Below are 23,408 nucleotides of genomic sequence, written 5' to 3' on the forward strand. Positions count from 1 at the left end.
TCTTACCTGACTCTCGTCCTCAAAACCAGCTACAAAGCCCTATCGTTCTTTCTCATTACAGACCCTCAAGTCCATCATCGTCTCTCCGTTTCCATTTCCCCTACCTTATGTCAGTACCCGAGCCTCCTCTCCCTAGATTATAACCTTTTCCTTTTTCAAATAGACTTACTGGGACATAACTGACTTACCAAACTCACCATTTAAAACACGCAACCCGAGGGTTTGCAGCAGATTCACAGAGTTGTGCGACCACCACCGTGATCTAGGTGTAGACATTTCATGACCTAAAAGTGAGCCTCACACCCCTTACTCATCACCCCCCAGTATCCCCACCCCAGGCAACCTCTACTTAGGTCTATAAATTTGATATACGCATAACCTTACGACATGTAGTCTTTTGTGACTGGCTTCTTTCACTTAGCATAATATTTGCAAGGTTCATCCACCTTGATTGAAGCATACAGCAGTACTGTATTCCTTTTTATTGCTGAATAATATTCCCTGTATAGATACACCACAATTGATCCCCTCACTCATAGCTTTGTAGACATCTGGGTTGTTTTCACTTTTAGACTATTACGAACAATGCTGCTATGAACATTTGTGGACAAGTTTTTGTGTGAACGTATTTCAATTCTCTTGGGTCTATAAGCCTAGGAGCGGAATTGGTAGGTCATATGGTATAACCTCTGTCTAACTTTCTGAGGACCTAGCAGTTTTCCAAAGTAGCTACAGTATTTCTACATTCCCACCAGCAATGTACGAGGGCTCTGGTGTTTGCTAAGACTTGACTGATTTTAGTCATCTTAATGGGTATGAAATGGTGCCTCACTGTGGCTTTGATTTGCGTGTCTCTGGTACCTAATGATGTTGGGCATCTTTTCATGTGCATGGGTATATCTTCTTTGGAGAAATATCAATTCAAATCCTTTGTTCATTTTTCAATGGGTTATTTATCTTTTTATGATTGAGTTGTAAGTGTTCCTTATATATAATATCAAATAAACTCATTGGCTATTCATGCAAAAAAAAATTAACTTCCTTAAACAAGTTGCCTCCATTTGTGACCTTTTGTGTGGAAGAAAGTAAGTGATACTTCAAAAGTCATATTGTAAATAATGATTATTATAGCGACTAAACAGCCTATGTTACTTGTACTTTTTTGTTTGTTTTTAAAATACATTTAACATAAATTTTATTTCTTAATTATACTTTACATTCAATACTATTTTGTCTTACACTTATTCCTGATGTTTATGAACAAATTTCCTTGTTTTACAGTGTACTTATTAAAAATAAGTACAGTGGACAAAAGAACATATTCAAAAAGGCAAGTATGAGTAATGTCTTTCTTTTATTTTTCGTTTTATGATTATGTTCCAACATAATATAAAAGAATTGTGCTCCAATTATTTAAGTTGTTACTAACTAGATAATGTTTTCTTCAGCATTTAGCGGTATTGTTGATTGAAAGAAGAGAAGCACAATGTGATTGGTTAATTAAGATTTCAAAGAACCTGATGCTCCCTAGAGGGGAGGCTAATTTCTCATTTATAAGCCCATTTATAACTCCAGCTCTGAGAAATGGTCCTAATTAAATTCACAGTTAAGTAGGCCTTCAAATGCATATCAGCCGTTAACATTTGGGCTGCCTGCTGCTAGCAAAATATTAATATTTGATGCTACAGCATTTTCATTTTATCAGACTATTTAGCATAAACCTGTTTCAGGGTCTTATGAAACAGCTTTATTTATGTGTTAAACAGATTAAACCCAGGTTGTAATGGTTGGTTTTAAAATGATTTCAAAATAGCTCGTGGCCGCTGGGGAGCTCTGCGTTTTGATTAGATTATTGGCCACACTCCCTCCAATGACTACGGGAGGCGCGCTACTTTTAGGGCAAAAACAACTTATTGTAGGGTCCTTAGAAAAGGAGAACAGAAAAAGAGAAAAAGGAGCCAGGAGGAGAACAAGGGAGAGGAAATAACCCACTGTACCGTACTACGGTGTTTCCCAGTTTATCACACCCTTGGTACATCTCCCTGCGTCACCTGACGCTCGCAACAAGGCCGTGAGGCACACGGGTGATCACTACAGCACATTACAAACGAGGAAGTACAAACTGCAGGAGAGTTACTGTATTTTTCCATGTGTAATGCCTACCTTTTTGCCCAAATTATTGAGGGAAAAATAAGGATACTCATTATACATGGGTAAAATGATTACATACTATGGGTATAATAATGGGTATAATGATACCATGTATAATGCGCACAGAAATGTGGGTAGCATTGTAGATGGGAAGGCAAAATATGGGTAAATTACAACTTAATCACATGGCTAGCAAATGGCAGAGCAAGATTCGAATCCAGTTCTTGTGTACATTTATTCACCCTAATTGAGCTGTATCTTAAATCTGCGAGTGCATAAGGGGGGGGGGGGGGTGCGCACGTGTGAAACAGAGAGAGCAGGGGGCGGGGCAGGAGATAAGAAGGAATGGGGAGGGGAGGGAAGAGATAATCCCAGGCAGAAGACCTGCATGAATAAAGCAAAAAAGCATGAAACTGTTTACTGGCTCCCTTTCTTCCTTAGACCATAATCTATCTCTTTGATGACAGGGAATGTGTCTTTGTTCACCACTTAAGTCCCAGGACCTGGAAAAGAGCAGCATAAATTCTGGCTGCACAAATGACTAAGAGAAAGAAAAGAGAAACTAAGGAGACTGGTGATAAGGACATCAAAGGAAGAGAAGGTGTCAAGAAAGCGAACTTAGTATAAAATGTCACAGACACATCTAAACAAGAACTAGAATCCCTCTCCTGGATCAATGAGACTGAGGCTGACTCTGCAGGGGGCAGGACTCGTTGAGCAATAGAGGGAACGCACAGGCAGTCGATGTTCACCAAAACCCTTCTCTCCTTTCCGGTGTGTCAACTACAGAAGGGTGAAGAGTTGGAAATTACTTTCTGAGCACCATGGGATCAACATGCTATTCCTCTGAGGTCTAGAGAAAGGGAGAGGGGGTAAAAGAGGAGCCAAGCACCAAACATTCAGGGGAAAAAAAGTTATGCCTTTTGGATAAACATTCTGAAAAGAAAGCAGTAGAGCCCTGGCTGGTGTGGCTCAGTGGATTGAGAGCCAGCCTGCAAACCAAAGGGTTGCCGGTTCAATTCCCAGTCAGGGCACATGCCTGGGTTGCAGGCCAGGTCCCCAGTAGGGGGCGCGTGAGAGGCAACCACACATTGATGTTTCTCTCCCTCTCGTTCTCCCTCCCTTATAAAGTCTGAACCTTAGGATATTTTCATTTCTGTTTGTGCTATTTCAATATTAGGGGGGAAAATGACCAAAATTACATGGCACAACCACGCATGTAGTGTTTGGTAATGATACCTAAGAAGGATATTTCAATATTTAACAAAAGATGTCACATCAATACCTATAATAATGATAACTACACAATGCCTTTTTCTAAGTAACAGAAGTACCATGGCATTTTAATATGTGGTTGTTCTACCAGTGCAAAACAAAAGCGGCACAATTTAAATATGAGCTCTATTCTCTGAAAAGTGAAAGTGCTGAAGCCTCCTTTCTGTTTAAGGCTTCAACCGGCACATCAATAGGAGAAACAAATTCCTTTGTTCTTTGCTCCATGCAAGAAAGAAAAACTAGTGCAGAGACCTAAAACCATTGTTACTTCTATGAAGTTAAGAACAAGAGCAATATGAACCTTCAGAGATGGATCAGTTTTAAAAAATGAAAAAGGTACTATAAATTTCTCATCAGAGCAGTCGAACGGAAAACTACAAAGGGTGATGCTCTCGAGCAAACTTGGTCACTGTCTTTTTTCCATACATCAGTATCTCCTTTGTACTGTATGTCAGGAAATGGGTGGTTGTTTGCTTAAAGTCAATTGATCAGGGCGATGCTGTGAGAAAATAATTTAAATTTGTGTAATTCTATTCTTTAATTTTTTAATTTTAAATCACTAAAATTTTTTTCAACTACCGTGGACGTACAATATTATATTAGTTTCAGATGCACAGCCCAGCACTTAGACATTCTGTAACTTACTAAGAGAGCATCCTGATAAATCTCACAGACATCTGACACCATTCACAGTTATCGGAATAGTGCTGACTATATTCCCTACGTCGTACTTTACATTTCCATGACTGTTCTGTAACTACCACTCGGTACTTCATAATCCCTTCATATTTTTCACCCATCTCCTGAACCCCTCCTCCCATCTGGCAACCATCAAAATGTCCTCTGTATCTACCCAGCGAAGCTATCATTTTGTCATTGAGTGAACTGAGATGCAGAGATTAATGACTTTCCTAAAGCCACAGAACTAGCAATGGCAGAAAAGGCCCTTGTGCATCCTAAGGACAGAGAAAGAGCTTCCCAGATAAGAAAAAGCTAAAGGAGTTCATCATCACCAAACAATTATTATATGAAACGTTAAAAGCTCTTCTTTAAGAAGGGAAAAAGAAAGATAAAAAATATGAGCAACAAAATGGCAATAAATACATATGTATCAATAATTGAATCTAAAAAACAAATGAACAGCAGAACAGAAATTTGTGCAGTCCTTAATTACAAAAGAATTATGAAGAAAGCAAATTCCTGACTCCCAGTCCCACTGAGGGACGGCAAGGTGTGGGAGGACCTGCTGTCCTGACAGATAAGGCGCCCGCAACACGCCTGCCTCTTCCGTGTGTGTCAGTCCGTGTTCCCGACCACGGAAGGCTGCCCGGACACAGTGTGTTCTGTTAGCCATTTAAAACACCCCCTTCCTAACCCTGCTTACATTCACAGTTTGCGTAGGCAATGAGGAAAGAATTCAAGTACGTTTCGTTTCAGGCACTACTTACAATCCTTACTTTAGAGTTTAAATTAATGAGGTTCTTTTCCTGACTTTGGTTTCACCTTTCTCTGAACATTTCTCTGCTTTAAATGCTTATTATGCTCAGCTATTTTTTTGTATTCAATATTTTTTATGGTAAAAGAAGATAAAACAAGTTTGAGACTAGTATTGGCCATTTCTTGTAATTTCTACCCATAATTCAAAAGCAAAAAGAAAAAACATCGTTGTGAGGCAGAAGTCTACCATATAGTAAGATAATAGATCAAACCTCTTAAGTTCCTTAAAAGATCCCAGTGTCTTAGAAAGTAATACTTAGCATAAAAAATTAGTATTCAGTAATTATTATTTTTATCCTAAGAGCAATGACCTCCTCTTATATAGCCGCATGGCAGTTATCAAAAATAGAAAACTATCAGCTACTTTTAACGGTAACATCTTTGGAAGCCAGATTTCATTTCAAATGGTCCTTGACACTGAAAAATGACCTTAAAATGTTTGTACACACTCAATCAGTGATTTGAGAAACAATGGCAAAGTGAGATAAGCACTGGCTTGGGATTCACAAGGCTCTGCCTTTTCTGCCATTGCTGGTTCTGTGGCTTTAGGAACGTAATTAATCTCTGCATCTCAGTTCACTCAATGACAAAATGAAGAAATTGGTTTAACTGGCTCACCAAGATCTCTTGCCGTTCCAACCTGCCATGATTCTGTGCCCATGCTGCTAGAAGCGGAGAACTACGTGCAAACAGGCCAACCGCAGTAACACCTAACACGGCGTAGGGTTTATAGGGAACTTTCACGTGTGACCTCATTTAATCTTCACAACAAGATGGAGAGCTGTTACGTTTCCATTTCATGAAGGTCACGTTCCAAGATGGCACTAGGATCGGGAGTGTACGTACTCCGCATTCTATGTTCTGTCCATTATACCACATTACCTCGAATGTACAGGTAAAGCCCTTAGGGTTTGATTTAACATAGAATGTGTTTAAAAATGCTTAATTGTAAGCTGCCAAACTCCCATTAGATTAGGAAAGCAGAGCAAAAACGGTGCCCAGAGTACATCAAAATTTATTTTCCCTTTGCAAGCTGTTCCTGAAAAAAGATTCAAGATAACATAAATACATGAGTAATGGAGACTAATCCTGAAAAGAAAGACAAGTAGGTCTGCGTACAGCTAAATGGAGCCACGCTGAAGCAATGTAAGGAGCTTACTTTTTAACTTACTTGGTTCCCAACACTGAAATTACATAATTCTTAATGAACTCGGGATCAGTTACATTAATTCAAAACTGTATTGCCCTTTGGGACTGGGCACAATTCAAACTGTGACTGTGTGAGGGGCACCTGTCTGAAGAGCTCTGGTCCGGAACAGGACTCGGACAGATAGACCGTGAGCTGTGGACACCCCCTAGAAGCGAGCCGCATGGCGCCACGGGTTACTGAGTACATCATCGGTGTCCCCTGCTCACTGAGACATGAAGGTCGTTCAAACTGTTCAGGGCAAAGGAGAAATAGAGCTAAATTTACCTTAAAACCAGCCCAAACCTACCCGTGCCCCAGCACTCTGGTATCTCTGTACGTCATGATGTCTGAACTATTGCTTTCGAAACTTTCAGGTTGAGGATTTCTAGGAACACAGAATATGAGTAACTTCTTATCTCTCCTAGCCAATTCTTTAGGATTGTCTGTCAGCAGCCGATCAAGTGGTATAATTCCAACATCTTTTACTTACTGCTCAAAATAAGAGTCAGAGAATAATAGTTCTGCAGCATCTAAAAACAGCTTCTGTCAATGGTTTTGCAGAGTTAACTTTTGTCATAACTACACAAGTCCTTAGCTTAAAGACAGTATTATTTTTCAAAAAGCTATTTATAAATCACAACCCTTGATAATTAAAACCACTCTTCAACTTCTTTCCTCGGTGGCAGGGTGACATTCTCAGGGTCGGGCCCATTTGTGCAGAGGAAAAGGGAACACAGGCCATCTCATCTGGGAGGCGGCTGAGAGCCAGGCCACTGGGTTCCTGAGCCCAGGTCTGGGTACGCGCTAACCTCAATAGATGTGGCTTTCTGAGCGGCAGCACTGGTCTTTTTGACAGTTCCTAGTAAGAGTGAGTGGACGTCTGTGGGCCGCTAAGAGAAACAGCGCAATGAGGCAGCATATGTCCGAGTTTCACCAGGCTCCAGAATCAGAGAGCCCAGGCCCAACTCCTCGTCCTGCCCTTGGTGATCTTTGTCAGTGAGGATTCAGACTGGCTGGAAAACAACAGGAAACCCCAAGGGAAGTTGACTTTTCTCTCTTTCATAAATGCGCAAGGGTGGGCAGTTCTGGGCTGGTGCAAAGCTCTGTTCCTTCTAGCCTCCTGTGTTGCCTGGTCCTCAGGGTCTCAGACAGGCCTCAACTGTCACGTTCCTACTACAGCACAATGGAGGGACAGAGGGAAGAAGGAAGGGCAGAGGGTTCAAGCCAACTCTCTCTTAACAAAGCTCCCCCAAATTACCCACAACACTTGTTTTTAGCCGCAACTAGTCACACTGAACTGCAAGGGAGTTTAGGACTTTGAGTAGCCACGCACCCAGCTGACCTGTCATCACCACGGGGAAGTGAGAACAGATATCGGGAACGAGCTGTCTCCACCACACTACCTGTGTATTCTTAACCACTTGATGTGCTGATCTCTCGTCTGTAAAATGGGACAACAATGGAACCTCCCTTCAGAGTTACTCTGAAATGGTAACAACACAGAGAGGTTAGCCCAGGGTCTTATGCATAATAAATACCCAACAAAGTAAACAATTATTCTTCTTTCTCTTACTGATTTCCTTTTCAATTGTTAGAAACTGTATTAACTGTTTTGTTCCCTTTAGTTTATCTAATTTTTCCCAAACCCCAAATTACCTGCCTAGTGTAACCAGATCCATGTTCTTGAATAACTGCTTTCAACAAGACCACGCCTCTTTCAAATGCCCTTGCTGCCCTGGTGGGCGTGGCTCAGTTGGTTAGAGTGTTGTACCATAACCAGAAAGTTGCAGGTTTGATTCCTAGTCAGGGTACACACCTAAATTCTGGGTTCGATCCCCAGTCCAGGCATATATGGGAGGCCACCAATCAATGTCTCTCACATTAATCTTTCCCTTTCCCTTCCCCTTCCCCTCTCTCTAAAAACACAGCAAAAAAATATGTCCTTTGGGTGAGGATTAAAAAAAATGCCCTTGCCGACGCACACACATCTGTGCACGTACACACACACACACACTGCACACACTCATTTCACACTCATTTCCTTTTCCTTTCTCTCAAATAGAACTTCAGGGTATCCCATTACCTAAGTTCAAGTGCAAACTCCTAAAGCTAAGCCATAACCTCTAAACTCCCTTTCCTCTGCTTCCCCAACATCTCTCCAGCAATATCTCCTACTATGATGCAATATGGATAACACCAGTGACAACAAGGACAAAAATGATGATGAAAAGTACAAATGAACAGAGGCCATCCCTTCGAAAGTTTTTTCTGTGCCAGGTAATGTCCTAAGTGTTTTACATGGACCTCCTCTCCTAACCCTCATAATAACCCATGAGGTTATCACCATTATTATCACCATAAGAAAGATTAGAACTAAAGCTTAGAAAGGTTATTAACCAAAGTCACACGGTAAATAAATGGCAGCAGTCTGTTGGACTCCAAAGTTGCTCATTTAGCGACTGTGTGACACCTGTCTTCCTATACAAACATGCCATCTGCATTCCCTGTACACACCTGAGTCACCTTCAAATTCTTTTTCTAGTCACTTCCTGCAGAGTTTCATTAAGATACAGCTCAAGTCTGATCTGTTCTATGGGCCCGCCATCAACTACAATGACAACGAACAAACAGCATTGACAGTATACTGTTAGAACACCGTGAGGTTCGAAGCACCATGCATATACTAATGCACTTAATCCCACAACAGCTCTGTCAATTAGACCCTAATTATCCTCATTTCATAATGAGGCAAATATAAAGAGGCAAGTAACTTGCTCCAGCTGACGTAGGCAAGGAGCCAGGGTTGCAACCAGTTAGTCTGGATGCAGGGTTTGGGCTTTAACCACTAACCCCTACTGCCACTCATTTATCTTCCATAACTTACCTCTTCCAACAAAATATATTCTCCCCGAGTCCCTTATTGAGATATTAAATCACATATATTGATATTTGATAATACTGTTATATTTTACTACAACAGGCGATATCAGGCACAACATGTTACAGCCACACTTCATAGACAGACTGTACTGAAGGTAGATGGAACCCTTCTGGGCCCAGGAGATGCTGGGAAACTTCCCACATGGTTGGTTTGGACTCTAAGAACCCCTGGCAGGCAGCAAATTAAAACTACCCTTCCTATGAAACACCTAAGCAATAAATCCACAAACACGTCTTGTTTTCCCAACACGATCAGAGTACCTTCAGGAAAAAACTGTTGTGCATGTGTACACACATACACTGCCATACACACACCGCTCAACAGAACATTGATTAATTAAACTGAACGTTCATTCAATCTCGGCAATCAGGTCACCAGGACTCAGGGACAACTGCATGACTGCCCTTGCGCACACGCTGACATCAGGCACAAAGAGGAGTGCTGCTGTCCGGACTGCCCTGTGACTTGTGAAGCGGACACTGAGAGCTGCCGCGCTCAGCCCAGCACTCGGCAAGTCACCGGGGCGTGCAGTCTTAAAAAACACCACAGAACATCAACACGATGCTCCTACTACAAGAGATGAAATCGGAGACCCTGATTACCGCCCACAGCCCTCCTCCTCCAGCGCACCTCCCTACAGCACTCAACATGCCCTCCAAATTAAAGGGGGCTCATTTAGAGGCACACTCAGAAGAGGTGACCAATGATTACCTACCCGGAGTGACCATGATTGAGAAGTAAGCCAAGGTGGCACCTGTTCTTCAAGGAATGACCTTAACCACTTGTAAAGTTTCCAAAACCTTCTTTAGGTGAAAGAAACTCTGCTTGCTCACTGGTCAGACTTTTCCCTATTTGTCACCCCTCATGCTCAGCCCCCTGCAGCTCCTGACAAGCAGCAAATGCAATTTCTCTTGCTCTCCGCTTGGCTTCCACTGGAGGCAGAAACCATAAACCACAATGGACTTACTGAAAGCTGTGACACCAGAGAAACAGATGCAGTGAAAGCTGAAGTTTCAGCAACTGGATGCTTAATAACTATAAATGTCACTGAGAGTTCTTTGCATTTCTTGGAATAAATTTTAAAGGGACTTAAGAATCCTAATTAGGAACGAGAAGTTGTTAATATAATACCACACCGTAAGATCAAAACTTACCTGTCTGAATAACTGACAATTTTTCATTTATTAAACAATCAAAGAAAGTTACATCTTTAGATATATAAGGAAGAGGGTCCCACTCAAAAGCAGTCAAATCTTCACCAATTCTTGAAGTGAAGGATTTGACCCACTTCCTGAAGCATCTCCCCCATCTTTTTTTTTTTTTAAGCTATAGCACCTTCCCAGCCTCACTAAACAAACATTCTGTACCCAGTTTCCAACACAAAGCATCTGGAACATGGGGAAAAAAGGCTTAGGTGACATTTCTTTGGCTTGTGACTGGTGCTTAAGCTATACTGCAGCTCAGCTTTGTTTGCTATTAGAAATTTGAATTCAGAAGTACTAGAGGTACTAGGAGAAACTGTGCCAAGTCCAAACAATGAATACCTTGTAAATATTATGACCATCAGCTTAATATTAACACACACAAAGGAGCTCAGGGGCAAACAGAAGGAAAGTGAAAACCAACAGAAACTAGAGGGATCGTAAGAGGAAGGAAAAAGTACCTAGTCAAAAAAACAACAGGGAAGGCGACTAGCTGGAAACCAAGTAAGCAGAGAGCCCAGCACAAAGTTAGTGAGAAATACAGCCCATGAAGCAGAACCCCTCCATTGGGAGTAGGTGATGTCGCATTTTCACACACAGCCGGACACGTTCATCAGGTGGAATTAAAGGAGGGAAGCACGGGAGACAGACACTACATATGTCTCCAGAGTGGAAGATAACTGCTGGGTGAGATAACGGCGCGGTCACGACCGGAGGGGAGGGGGATGAATGGTGACGGAAGGAGACTTGATTCGGGGCGGCCAACGTACAACACAGTGTACAGATGATGTGTTAAAGAATTGTACACCTGAAACCTGTATACTTTTATTATCCGGTGTTACCCCAATAAGTTCAATAAATAAAATAAATAAATAAATGTGAAAAAAAGAGAAAATAACTGATTCCAGCCATAGCTATTATATGTTCCAGCTGCCTGAGTGTGGCCTCAGATACATCCCATTCCCTACCAAACCGTCCCTTCTAATAACCCCCTTAATCTACTAAACCACAAAGAGCCTCTCTTCAAAGTACACTGCCTACATATCCTACAATGCATGCTCTCTATTCTTTCAAAAGCAATCATTACAGTTTTGCAAATATTTGACATTCTGTGAGAAAATGGCTGTAGTGCTCAAGAGGATGAATAGCATGACCTTATAAAATATCTTTTTTAAGGGAGGAGTCTGCATTGTTAATCCCTGGGGGAGTAAAAGGTAGTTAATCCCTCGCATGCATTCAAGGTGGCTCTACTTTATTTCAGATCTACCACTTCTGAAACCATTTTACCTCTTGTAAGATCTAAATAGTTCCAAATATATTAAATAACAGGCTCCCCATACCCTGTATACACATAACTTCATATACACTTAATTTTTCTGAGGTTCATTCTTCTAACCCAGCAAAAAGTTTCCAAGGCATGAAATCCAACCACAGCCTTCCATGGCAGAGTTCCTGTCGGGAAGGAGAGGCCCAGCAGAGCAAGCACAGGAAAATGGGACCATGAATAGAGTGTGAGGAAGAGGTGGGGGATGGAATTCTGGACCAGCATTTGTAACCAATTTTCAGAACCTTCCCACCAGATGGGACTTGAAGGGATCCCCAGAACAGAGGCCTTAATAAGCACCCATGAGCTCATTCTGGTCTGCCTACCCTCCTCTCCAATGGATGAATCCCAGAAAGATGGTCACACCTGGAGAACCCCGGAAACAGAGACCCGTCCTGCTACTACTGAAATATTCTTATTTCTACAGTCCTTCCTCAGGATTGAGAAAGTACCAGGCAGTAAGGGTCATTCCTTTGGGAGTCTCTCCCACCGTCAAAGGCTACAGGAGATTCCCACAAAACCCCACTAACCCTCCAGGTACCATCTCTCCTAGAAAGCCTTCCTCGACCCCCTAAGGGGGGAGTCATATTCTCCTCCGCCCTCCAGAAAGTTCTAGCTGAGCACTGAATACACACTAATCCCTGCTGGTGCTTTATCTGCCTCCCCAGGCAGATTGCAAATACTTCAAAGAAGGCATTCCCAGTGCATTAATAGGAAATACTCAAAAGAATAATTGTGGAATAAATGAAAAATAATCTTTCCTCTTTGGGGACATTTGAATTACATCTGTCCCCTGCCCATGGGATCTGAAGTGTTTTAGTCAAGGGGGAAAAGAATATAAGATGACAAAAAGGGACAGGGACTAAGAACGTTAGAATCTAACACAGATATTTTCCCCTTTTTGGTTATTGCTTTTACTACAGAATTGCTTTTAAACCACTTACTTTTATATACTATCCTATCTGCAGACTCCATTTACAGAAATGTACATGCAACTCTTAGGTCTTTTTCTGAGAAGGAAAACAGATTCTTTTGAATATGGATCATCTACAAATGTAATTTTAAAAACAAACAAAAAGCAAACAAACGCATAGATGCAGAAGACGGACCTGTGGCTGCCGCAGAGGAGGAAGGCAGGAGGAGGACAAAGTGGGTAAAAGGGTCAAATGTGTGGTGATGAATGGAAACTAGCCTTTGGGTGGTGAGCACGCTACAGTGGATACAGATACGGAATTATATTCTAATACCGTACACCCAACCATATAGGTGTCATAAACCAATTCCCCAATTAAAAAGGAAACTGCTCATTACATCCTTGATTACACAGTTGGGTTTAGTGCCTCCGGGCTACCTTGCCAAATGTGGGACTCCAAGCACGTTACTTGTCTGTGCTCCACAACCCTCACCTGCAAAACGGTGATCACAGTGTCGTTACCGTAGAGGTGGCTGTGAGAACTACTCACAGACACACAGGCAAAGCCCAGGGCGGAGCGGCTGACTCATCCCCAATGGTCAATAAATGCCAACTGCTGCTGCCAGGGAGAAAGCCAGTTCAGCGGAAAGAGGGGGGTCAGGGGACAGATTTTCCATGCCCTGGGACTCACTTTCTGGTCCCGTGACCCGCCTCTCTGAGCCTCAGTCTCCTCATCTGAAAAATGGGGATGAGGACAACCAACGGCTTCCCTTTGCCGACGGTGAGGATCAATAAGACTGGACACGTGAAAGCACTGTGCAGCTACAAATCCGTGGATTTTCAGGACGTGTAGCGCTGCGGCAGGAGTTCTGGGTAATGTGCGTCTGCGTGCGGGTGAGGGCGTTTCCCAGCCGGCCCTCCTCGCTGAGGTGACGCAGCAATCAGTGCACGTGTGCACATTATTTTACGAATAAAAATCTCTTCAAAACAGAGAAATATTTGATACATGTTCTGCATGGCAAATTACTTAGGTAGAAAAGAAAAGGGCTTATTTTAGACAAAGATTTTTTTTAAAAACCTACACGAATATGTTCCTGTTCCTGCCAGGCATTCTGTCAACCCTTGCTATTCCCACAATCTACACGCTACCCCGTTTAGATTCCTAATTTTTTATTCAGTTCCTGATACTTGGAAGGCCACAGTGTTGTGAAATTCAGGACAAATACACTATCGTCACTTATGAACAGTCTCTTCTTTGAACACAAAACACTCACTGTCTATACATTTCACTTGATAATTCACTTGGTAATTTATTATGAAAAGTCATGTAGCATCTCTTAGAATGCTTGTAGAATATTGTGTGATCTTTGTGTTGCTCTTTAAACACCTGTACATGTATTATGGTCTTCTCATATAGTCAGAAACCCCTTGAGGGCAAGATCCAGGCCTTGCATGGCCTTCCAAATTCTGTATTACATGGCATCACATCTCACAGAGTTCAGTAATTAGCTGCTAGCTGATCGATCATTGCAACTGTGGCAACCTAACGTGCCCAGTGTGTCCAAGGGGGAAATAAAAGGGAATAAAAATTTCATCTTCGTACTTCTCTTTTGAGTTTTCTATCTAGAAAATTAGGAAATTATAATGGTTAAATGTTATATAAGGGCATTAATAAGATCACCTGTAATCATTTTTGTGCTTTGGAGCAATATGCTACTCCATGAACAGAAAACTGCATTAAAACATGGATTTCTAGGAAGCTGAGGGGCCTTGCGTCTGGGGATCCTGAATGCTGGTGGGTACAAGCCCAGTTTAGCAGGAGCTGCAGAAAACATCCTGGGGGCGGGGAGAGTGTCACTGAAAGTGACAAACACTTGGAAAAAGCCACAATGTTTTCTTAGAGGTAATCTGGTTTCTATTAGTGGTGAAACCCTGGAGTGACAATTTTTTTTTTTTGAAACTTAAAGCTAATCTCTAGCTGGAATTAAATAATTCGCCTGGCTAGACACCAATTCAATGACTTTCCCCCTATTCATTCATTTCTGCATTAGAGGAAGAAATAAATTAAGTGAAATTATTTGCCCACATTTTACTATGAAAACAACTATTACGCATTCACACCCTTAAACGGCACTGGTAAATAAAAACCGTAGAAGCCAAATATAAATTGAGTTGATTTCTGGAACTGTTTGGCTACCAAAATAATGAGGATGTGCTTATTAGATGCCAAACACTGTTCTTCGTGCTCTGCCTATGTTAATTTAGCTAGTCCTCCCAGGTTTTAATATTATCCTCATTGTATACGTGAGGAAACCAAGGTGCAGAGATGCTAAAGGACTTGTGCTCAATCACAGAGGAGGGGAGCTGGGATGGGAACCAAAGCAGCCTGGCTCCCAAGAGTTTGCTCACAGTTAACGGGCATGATGTACGTCCCCACAGCCACAGCGCAGGTAATGTCAATTTAATTGTACACCTAATTTACATACTTGTACCAACTGAAACTGTTTTTTTGCCAAGATCTTCACAAAAACACCCCAAACCATTTTAAATCTAAGCACTCATGGTTCGGTGCATGGGAAGAGATATCTGTTAAAGTACTATAAAACACTCGAAAATGGGGGGTGGGCAAACTTTTTTGGTCAAAGGCCAGAGAGTAAATATTTTGGGCTTGTGGCCCAGACGTCACTGAATGAACCACTCATCTCTGCCTCTGTACACAAAAGCAGCCATAGGTAAGGTGAAAATGTGAGCTTCAAACTGCATCACTGGACACGCGTGGCAGGGCAGATCCGGCCTGAGGGCCGTGGCACGCTCACCCTGCTCCGCGCAGAAATGACAGGCACAGAAACGAGAGTCTGCTACACTGAAAGCAGGCTGGCGCACAGACCAACTGCATTACTACAATAAGCTGCTCTAAATAATTTCCTGGGGCTACAGCAGTACTTCTGCACCAGGAGCGACTTTGCCTCCTGGGGAGGTATCTGGAGACATTCTGGGTTGTCACGACTAGGGAAGTGTTACTGGCATTTAGGAGTTAGAGGTGAGGGATGCTGCTAAACATCCTATGGTGCACGGGATGGTCCCTACGGTAAAGAATGATCCAGCCCATAATAGTGCTGAGGTTGAAGAACCTTGATTTAAGAACGACAGTTTTATCGCTTCTCAGCCTTTTGGCTAAGATCAAGTGTAGTATCTGTTCTTATCAGTTTAGTAAGAATGACAGTTTTTGCCACAATGTTTTCTACCTAGCCCCCTCAAGAGCTCTCTGATTTGGTCCTGAAACAACCCTGTAAAGAGAAGGTGGGCACATTTATCTCATTTTCCATAGGAGAAAACTAATATTATGAAGTTAAGTGATGTAGAATGGTTCACAAAGCCAATTGTGTATCAGAGCTAAAACTAACCCAGGTTTTAATGTTTTCAAACCTGTGTTCGGCACACCCCCCCTCATTAATGTCAATTAAGGTCTCATTAATGTCAATTCAAGCACAAAGGGATGATTCACATCCCAGACTGGACAGAGCAGAGAGTGCAAGATTCCGTCACACTATTCAGAACTGCATACAATTAAAACATGAATTGTGTATTTCTGGAATTTTCCATTTCATATTTTTGGACCTTGGTTGAGCACAGGTAACCAAAACCACAAAAAGCAAAGCTTCGGACAAAGGGGGACTACTGTATCACTTGAGGCCTTATTTGGAGTAGGGTCCAGCTGCTTCTGCTTTCTACTGATAACTGCCCCTCTTTTGTTTAGGAGGGTGAGGCAAATCATCTGCAGGGGTCAACGGAAGGACAGCTATCCCAGGCAGAATCTGTTCACCTCCAGGGGAACTTAGCAAAAGCCTGAAAGTGAGACAAGGTTAAATGAGGGAAAGAAACAAAATTGTTATGCTATATACATTCGATCCGATGGAAATTTTAACTTAGTCTGGCAGTAAACCTATAAAACAGCATAAGGAGTTTGCTGCCTTAGGCCGAGACAAAACATCACAGCCCTTGCAGAAAGCACCAAGGTGGCTGGCACACAGCTCCAGGGCAGACCTTTTGTATGAAAAAGGAGGCCACAACACAGCTGAACCGGGAGAAGATGAACAGATTTTTAGACCTGTCAGGACCTCCAAGAGCAGCAGGAGGGAACTGCCCTTGCTTTGACTCAAAACTCTCTCCATTCAACTTTTGGAGAAAACTCCAAGGGGAGAAAAGAATGTTTCCCTTACCCCTTGTCCCTCCAGGTGATGAGGGGGAAGTGGCTGCAAAAGACATAACTCTGAACTGGGAACCGTTAAAATGCAGGGATTAAGCTAGAGTGCTTTCTTTTTCTTCAGAAGAAGAGAGCTGAGCAGTGGGTGGCATCAGGACTGCCTACTCGCTGACCCCACGTTGTGGTCTGTTTGCTTCCCATGGTCTTATCATCTCTCAGTCAGAAAGCAGCCCACCTTCCCAGCAGAGCAACCCTCTTTCCCAAAGTGTATCCCAAAGGACACAAGTCCCTGGCCCTTGGGAATGGTGCCGTGCTTCTATAGGGATCTAGAGAGCCTGTTCTGACTCCAGAGATGCTCAGGCAGCATCTCCAGCTTGTTGGAGCTGGCATAAAGCTAGAGGAACCACGGGGACCCTAGCTTTGGCAGTTATCTTCATATTTGACCAAGAGGGCAACAAGACAATGTAATTCAGGGACAGCCTCTGGCCTGAACTGAACAGGAACTGTTCAGCAGGATGGTGCCATATTAAGGTTAGGGAGGAGATGCAGGTCCCCAAAGTGGTGGCACTGGAACAAAGGGGCTGGGGATGAGGGTCACAGGAGTGAAGAGGAGAGTCCCTGCCGGGTGGTCTAGGGTAGACAGCGTATCACTGGTTCAGGAGCCTCAGCAAGAGACACACACACACACCCATCAAATCAACAGCAGTGATACTTGGATCCAGCAGATGGGTACCATGCCTCTTGGCTTCAATCAAGGAGCCTACATTAACTTCAGCAATTCCCAAACTGTCGGTAGTTTCCGCACTGAAGGTATTAGACCTGCCACAATCCTAAAGAGCTCACCAGAGGGTCTCAAGCTTGAGCCGGGGCCGAACTCCATGCGGTACTTAGGGAAACCACGGGCAACTCATGGCAACATCAGCCAGGGGCCACTGCAAAGGCTGAGAGGTACAAGCCAGTCAGGTTGACCTTTCCAGACACAGAGATTGGCACGTGGGTATAATTTAATCCCTTCGCATTGCACTGGTTATGTACTTCCCAATTCACTCATGTCATTCAAGGGAGAAAAGATCCTTTGCAGACATATGGCATTAGAGGAAACCCCTTCCATTCCCACAGCTGACTGTCCTTCATGTGCTCAATTTCTGGGTGGTTGACAAATCAGAGACATGAAGCTCCTTCTACAAAAATGCCCCACCTCACTGATGCAAACCTCCAGGTCCCTCCTTCGCATCACAAGCAATGCCACATTGTACACACAGGTTTGTCCTTGACTAAATCACACCCATCAGCTAGCAGAAAGCTGCTTTCACAGTCGAGACCCTTCCATCTGTCTGTAAATAATTCCCAATTTTTTAAGCCCTCATTAAAGAACTTCCTCAGGACCCAACAAAAAAATTAATGTGCAGTATCCATTCCTATTTCCAACTTTTAAACCTGGTCCCAGGGACCTATTCACATCGCCTTCGCACCTGGGCTCTAAGTCACCTTTCAAGCTTTGGCCACTGCTCAGCAGGTTGGGGAGAAAGAAGAGCAGAGGGGTAGGGAAGAGTGAGGACAGGGAGAGAAGACGATGGTAACAGTCTCCAAACTGGCCTCCTGACTTCAGTCATGCTTTTCCTTATTTCACCCGCCCTGGATATCGCCCCATTAGTATTTCTCAAACCCCCCACTTCATGGTTTTATTTTCTATGTGCTTGCCAGTATACACTAATCTTTCTAAAATTGACATAGATAAGGAAATTAGTTTTAAAAGTCAAAAGTAAAGCTCTGCTTTCAAGATTTAATTTAAGAGTCTCGCCCAAACGCACAGCCCTCCACCAGCCAGGCCCAGCGCCTCCCTTTCGGGACCTTTGGCTGGCCTCCTATAGTGATTGATTCCCATACAGACACGCTCGGTCCCACTGATCTAGTCGCAGGCCTGCAGTCCCTGTCAGCTCCTTCCCGGGCCTGTCACTCTGCTCTTGCTGCTCCACCACAATGTAGTCCCTGAGCCCTTCCCTGGTCAAAATCATTGTCACCTGCCCAGATTCCATCGCCTTTGGTGCTACGTACATCCGCTGCAGTATTTCCAAATACCGCATTAAGACCAAAAGCGGTATTTCCCGCCTCCTCAAAGCTTCCCTCAAAACCAAGGGTCAACTGAGCCCTTGCTGGCATGGATTCTCAGCCTTTCCCTATGTAAACACTGTCTCTACCTCTATCTTCACTAGTCACATTAAATATTAAGGAAAAGGAACATATCTTGTACTTGTCTTCTTGGCACATAATAGATGCTCAACAAACGTTTGCTGTACGACTCCCTAAACACACGTATGGTGCTTTACGTCTGCATGAACCAGGTGTTCTGTCCTGCCTGGAGTTCGCAGGACGAAGGGAAGCGACTGCAAGGGCTGTGGCCGCAAAGCTGCTGCAGGAAGCCTGTCTGTGTCACAGGCACGTCACATGACGTCTGAGGTCTGAAGAGGGTTACTCGAGGGCGGGAGGGGGGTGGTTAGGCAGTGATGGAAAACAGTTGAAACTCAGTCTGAAAGATAACTGGTACCTTGGCATATTTGTAATTCTTTTTAAAAGGCTCTAACTATATATTCTATTCGTTCAATGGGTATGTTATTACTTTTCAATGCTTAACTATAAACAGAGTTGTCATTTATCCAAAGGATAATTGTGAAAGAACACTGCTAATTTCTCTGTTTACTTTAACTGTGGCCGAGGGAAGCCTATCAGGACACACTGCAACTCCATGAGCCAGGCACCCTCTTGTTATTCTAACTGCTGGAACCCTAATTAAGGAGCCGTAAACAACCCCCTGCATGCTGGCCGTGGACACTGAGGGTGAACAAAAACACAACAATGTGAAAAATGTTATGCAACCATCACTACTTACTATTAGCTCCAGAGTTATTAAGCACCAAAAAGGGAAAAGTGTTATGTCGCCAACTAAATCTAACGAGGACTTGTACTTCCTTTAAAACAGACGAGATCAGTGGTAAGATGTGACCTCGCCCACTACCCCAATAAACATTTTATTTGAGAGAATTATCACTTTCATTTAGAGGGAAAATGGTCAATTTAAACTTCTAGGAAGATATTTTGCTGAAAGAAACCATTTCAAACAAGTACAAGATGTCTTCTAACAAAGGGAATTACAGCGTATGAATCAAACCAAACACTTCATCCTACGGCATGTTTCACTTCGAAGTAAATGTACCACTTTTTGAAAATCTACCATCACAAAACTCCAAGGAGCTCCTTTGCAAATGCCAAGGGGATATTGTAGATTACTCTAACTCTAATTGGTTTCAGTTTTACAGCCACCAGGTCCAAAGAGGAAAATTTAACCTAAGAATGAACACATTGCAAGGAACATTTTTAGATTTTTAGATACCTCCTTTAAGAGCAAGGAGAACTTCAGATTAAGCAGGTTCAATGCTCTAAAAAAAATAGTTACATAAAAGGTGCATAGGCTTTTTCAGAAAAGGCAAATGAGAGGAAGGCTCAATTTTTAAAATAATGCCAAGGATTTTGGTCCAATTTGCAAAAGTAATTATACTTGAAAACATTGGTGATACAAACGAGGAGGACAAAATGAAACTACAAAATCTGCTGTATTTGACTACAAATCAATTCATTTTTGAGGGTGCAGCAGGAACCCTCAGTAACTGAGAGCACTGAATTGAAATTGTCATTAAAACGACAGACTTTGGTTACTAATCTCTAAGAGGAGGAATACTAATTGTAACCACTATGTTCTGTGATTCTTATGGGAAATTTCTGCATCTAAGTATGCTAGGAAATAGCAATCTATAATTTTCTTTTTCTGTACAGTTTTTCTCTTTTTCTAGTTTCTTGAGATAGAAACTTAAGTTGCTTGAGGGAGTAAATTAGATTATTGATTTGAGACCTTTCCTCATTTCTAATAGAAGCATTTAATGCCACAAATTTTCCGTCAACAGTGGTTTAGCTGCCTCTAACACATTTTGATATTTTGATACGTTTTATTTTCATTCATTTCTATGCATTTTTAAAAATTTCCTTTGAGACTTCCTCCTTGACTTACAGACCATTTTTCTCCCTATTTATTCCTGTTACTGATGTCTACTCTAAATCCTCTGTTGTCAGAGGATATTCTCTCTCTAAGTTCAATTCTTTTGAATTTGTTGAGGTCCATCTTACGGCCCAGGATAAGGACTGTCTTGGTGAATGTCCCACTGTACCCTGCTCCTGTTGGAGAGCACATTCCACGTTCGCCTGTTAGATTCTAGTGGTTGACTGTATCATTCAGCTCTTTGATATCCCTGCTGATTTTCTGTCTAGTAGTTCTATCAGTTGCTGAAAGTGGAGTCCTGGGCCCATTTACATTTTAACAATACCTACAGTAGCCACATCCAACTTACTTTGTTCCTTTGTCTGCTTGAATATTCAGTAATACATGTTGAGTGGGTAAACTGAACATATAGTAGCAGCTGCTGGCTGACTGCCTTTCAGAAACCTGGGGCTGCCGTTGATTTGCTAACTTCCAGAAATGTGGTTACTGGAGTGAGTCTTATTGGCTGGTCATTTTCAGAGGCACGGCCACTGCAGTGAGGCTGCCATTGATTGGCTGATTTTCACAGCATGTGTACTGATCCAGAGTTACTTCTATTTAATGATGGTTACTTACCCATGACTTGGGACTTTGGGCAAAGCATAGTGTTTTCCTTGCTTGAACATAAAATTAAGTACTTTAATTCTCAGTTCCATTCAGAGAAACCTGCAGGAGAGACCATAAGGACTATATAGATCTGTATTTCTGGAGGTAGGATTTTCTGGAGGTATACGTGTGGGTATGAGTCCCTCTCTCTACATCTTTACACCTACTAGGTTAGCTACATGCACTACTCTTGATCATATCGTAAATGCTTTTAGATAAAAAAAAGGGGACAGTCCACCATGTTCCCTTACCCACTGGGTTATGGTGTGTCCCTCACTTTGGAGATCACAGAGCCAGGTGCAGAGCTTCTCTGGGTTCTTGCTTCTCCAAGGTCACTGCCAGGCCAGGCTGCCAGTGTGGCAGCTCCTCTGATTGCCCCCAAGAGTTTTTAGGAAAAGCCTGGAAAAGCCTTATTTTCTTTAAATTTCCACTTAGATCTATTCTTCTTTAACATAGTATTTTTACCTTTAGGAGAAAATTCCTTTTTACTTTTATGCTAAAATAAATACATAGAATCGAAGCAGTCTGTGTGAAGAAGCCAATGGCAGAACATCATAAGTACAACCAGTCACTAATACCTATTAAATATTTCCATGCACCAAGAATCTGTTAAACCTTTTACACGTATATGTCATTCAATTCTCAAAAACCTAAGAAAGGCTTAGAACAAATTAGGTAACTCCCATGAAATTATACACGTAGCACAGGAAGAGCAAGAATTCAAACCTAGGTTTATCTGATGCTAAGCTCTAAACCACTAAGCTTGACCTCCAACTAAACTAAGGTCAGGTTGCCTGATTTCTCCATGGAAAGATTATAATAACAATAACTAACATGTTTAGTATGTGTCATATGACCTTAATTATGCTTGAAAATGATACTCTAAGTAGTAGTGATCATTCTGATTTATAGATGAGGACATCAAAGCACAGAAGGTTTAATACTTGCCCTGGGTCACAGAAGGCTTAAAAGCGATCTGAACGCAGGCTTTCTATCTCCAGAGCCCAGGTCCTCGACCACTACGCTAAAGTAATGTGTTGTTCTGCAACAACTGCCGCCCCCTACGAATTCAGCAAATTCTCCATGATCTGGCGCCGGTATCACATTACACACTGAACTCATAAACAGCAAACATGACACACAGGCACACACGCATACATATGTACTGTCATTGGCCCTGTAGTCCTAGATTATTTGATGTTTAAACAAGATTATCTTTAAATTGTGTTCAAATATTTCATATTGCAGAGGCATAATCCTATTATTTTTTCCATAAATTTCACCATTTTCCTCCCAGGAGTTCAAAGGAGCTCTTCAATAAATAACATAATTTTATAACACAGAGTGAAATATCATTACACCCACTTTGTGGGTAAAAAATAACTAAGTCATGAAATGAAATGTCAGGCCGCGATTCAGAGAGTAACGGCAGCGCTGGGAACAGACTGCAGAAGCCCCTAGATCAGCGGTGTGTCTATAAGGTTAGCCTCCAAACAGCAGGTCATTTCAGGAGACGTCTGTATCCTTACTACACAGGATACATGGCTGACAATTTTGGCTTGGGGAAAATATTTTTTAAAATCTTTGTTAAGTAGCTAATAATCTGGCTATAAGTAAAAAGGTATAGGTACAAGGAATTAAAAGGGAAGAATGAGGTAAGTATTAATAACAACTATTGACAGATTTACAAAGAAGCCAAAAGAGGAAAAATTACATTCAGGTTGAAAAACAGGAACAAGTTTCACAGGGAGCTGGCATTTAATGTGGCTGGACCTTAGAACACTTAAAATGCTCACACACAAAGGGAGAGAAACACGCATTCCAGATGGAAGTACCATCGTAAGCAAATGACTTTCCCGCAGAGCAGTTCAGAGACTGCCCAGCCGCACAAGTGGGGAAGGCATGGCCCCCCAGGAGTGGAAAGCCCGGCTGGAAGCAGATCACGGAGGGCATTTTCAAGCAGGCTAAGGAGTTCGGAGTTTTTTCTTAAACTAAGGAGAACAAGGGAATTCCGTAACA

At 42.4% G+C, this 23,408-nt stretch overlaps 1 protein-coding gene and 1 non-coding gene across 7 annotated transcripts in view; one reads left to right on the plus strand and one right to left on the minus strand.

Annotated features, from left to right (window-relative positions):
• RABGAP1L (RAB GTPase activating protein 1 like) overlaps positions 1-23,408 on the minus strand; it is a 446,160-nt gene that overhangs the window by 210,062 nt on the left and 212,690 nt on the right. The gene's annotated exons all lie outside the window — the stretch shown is intronic.
• On the plus strand, positions 15,647-15,832 carry LOC112299066 (U2 spliceosomal RNA). Its single transcript, XR_002974204.2, has one exon. It is a non-coding gene; the product is annotated as a U2 spliceosomal RNA (small nuclear RNA).

The sequence above is a fragment of the Desmodus rotundus genome, chromosome 12 (genome assembly GCF_022682495.2).
Source record: "Desmodus rotundus isolate HL8 chromosome 12, HLdesRot8A.1, whole genome shotgun sequence".
Classification (NCBI taxonomy): Eukaryota; Metazoa; Chordata; class Mammalia; order Chiroptera; family Phyllostomidae; genus Desmodus; species Desmodus rotundus.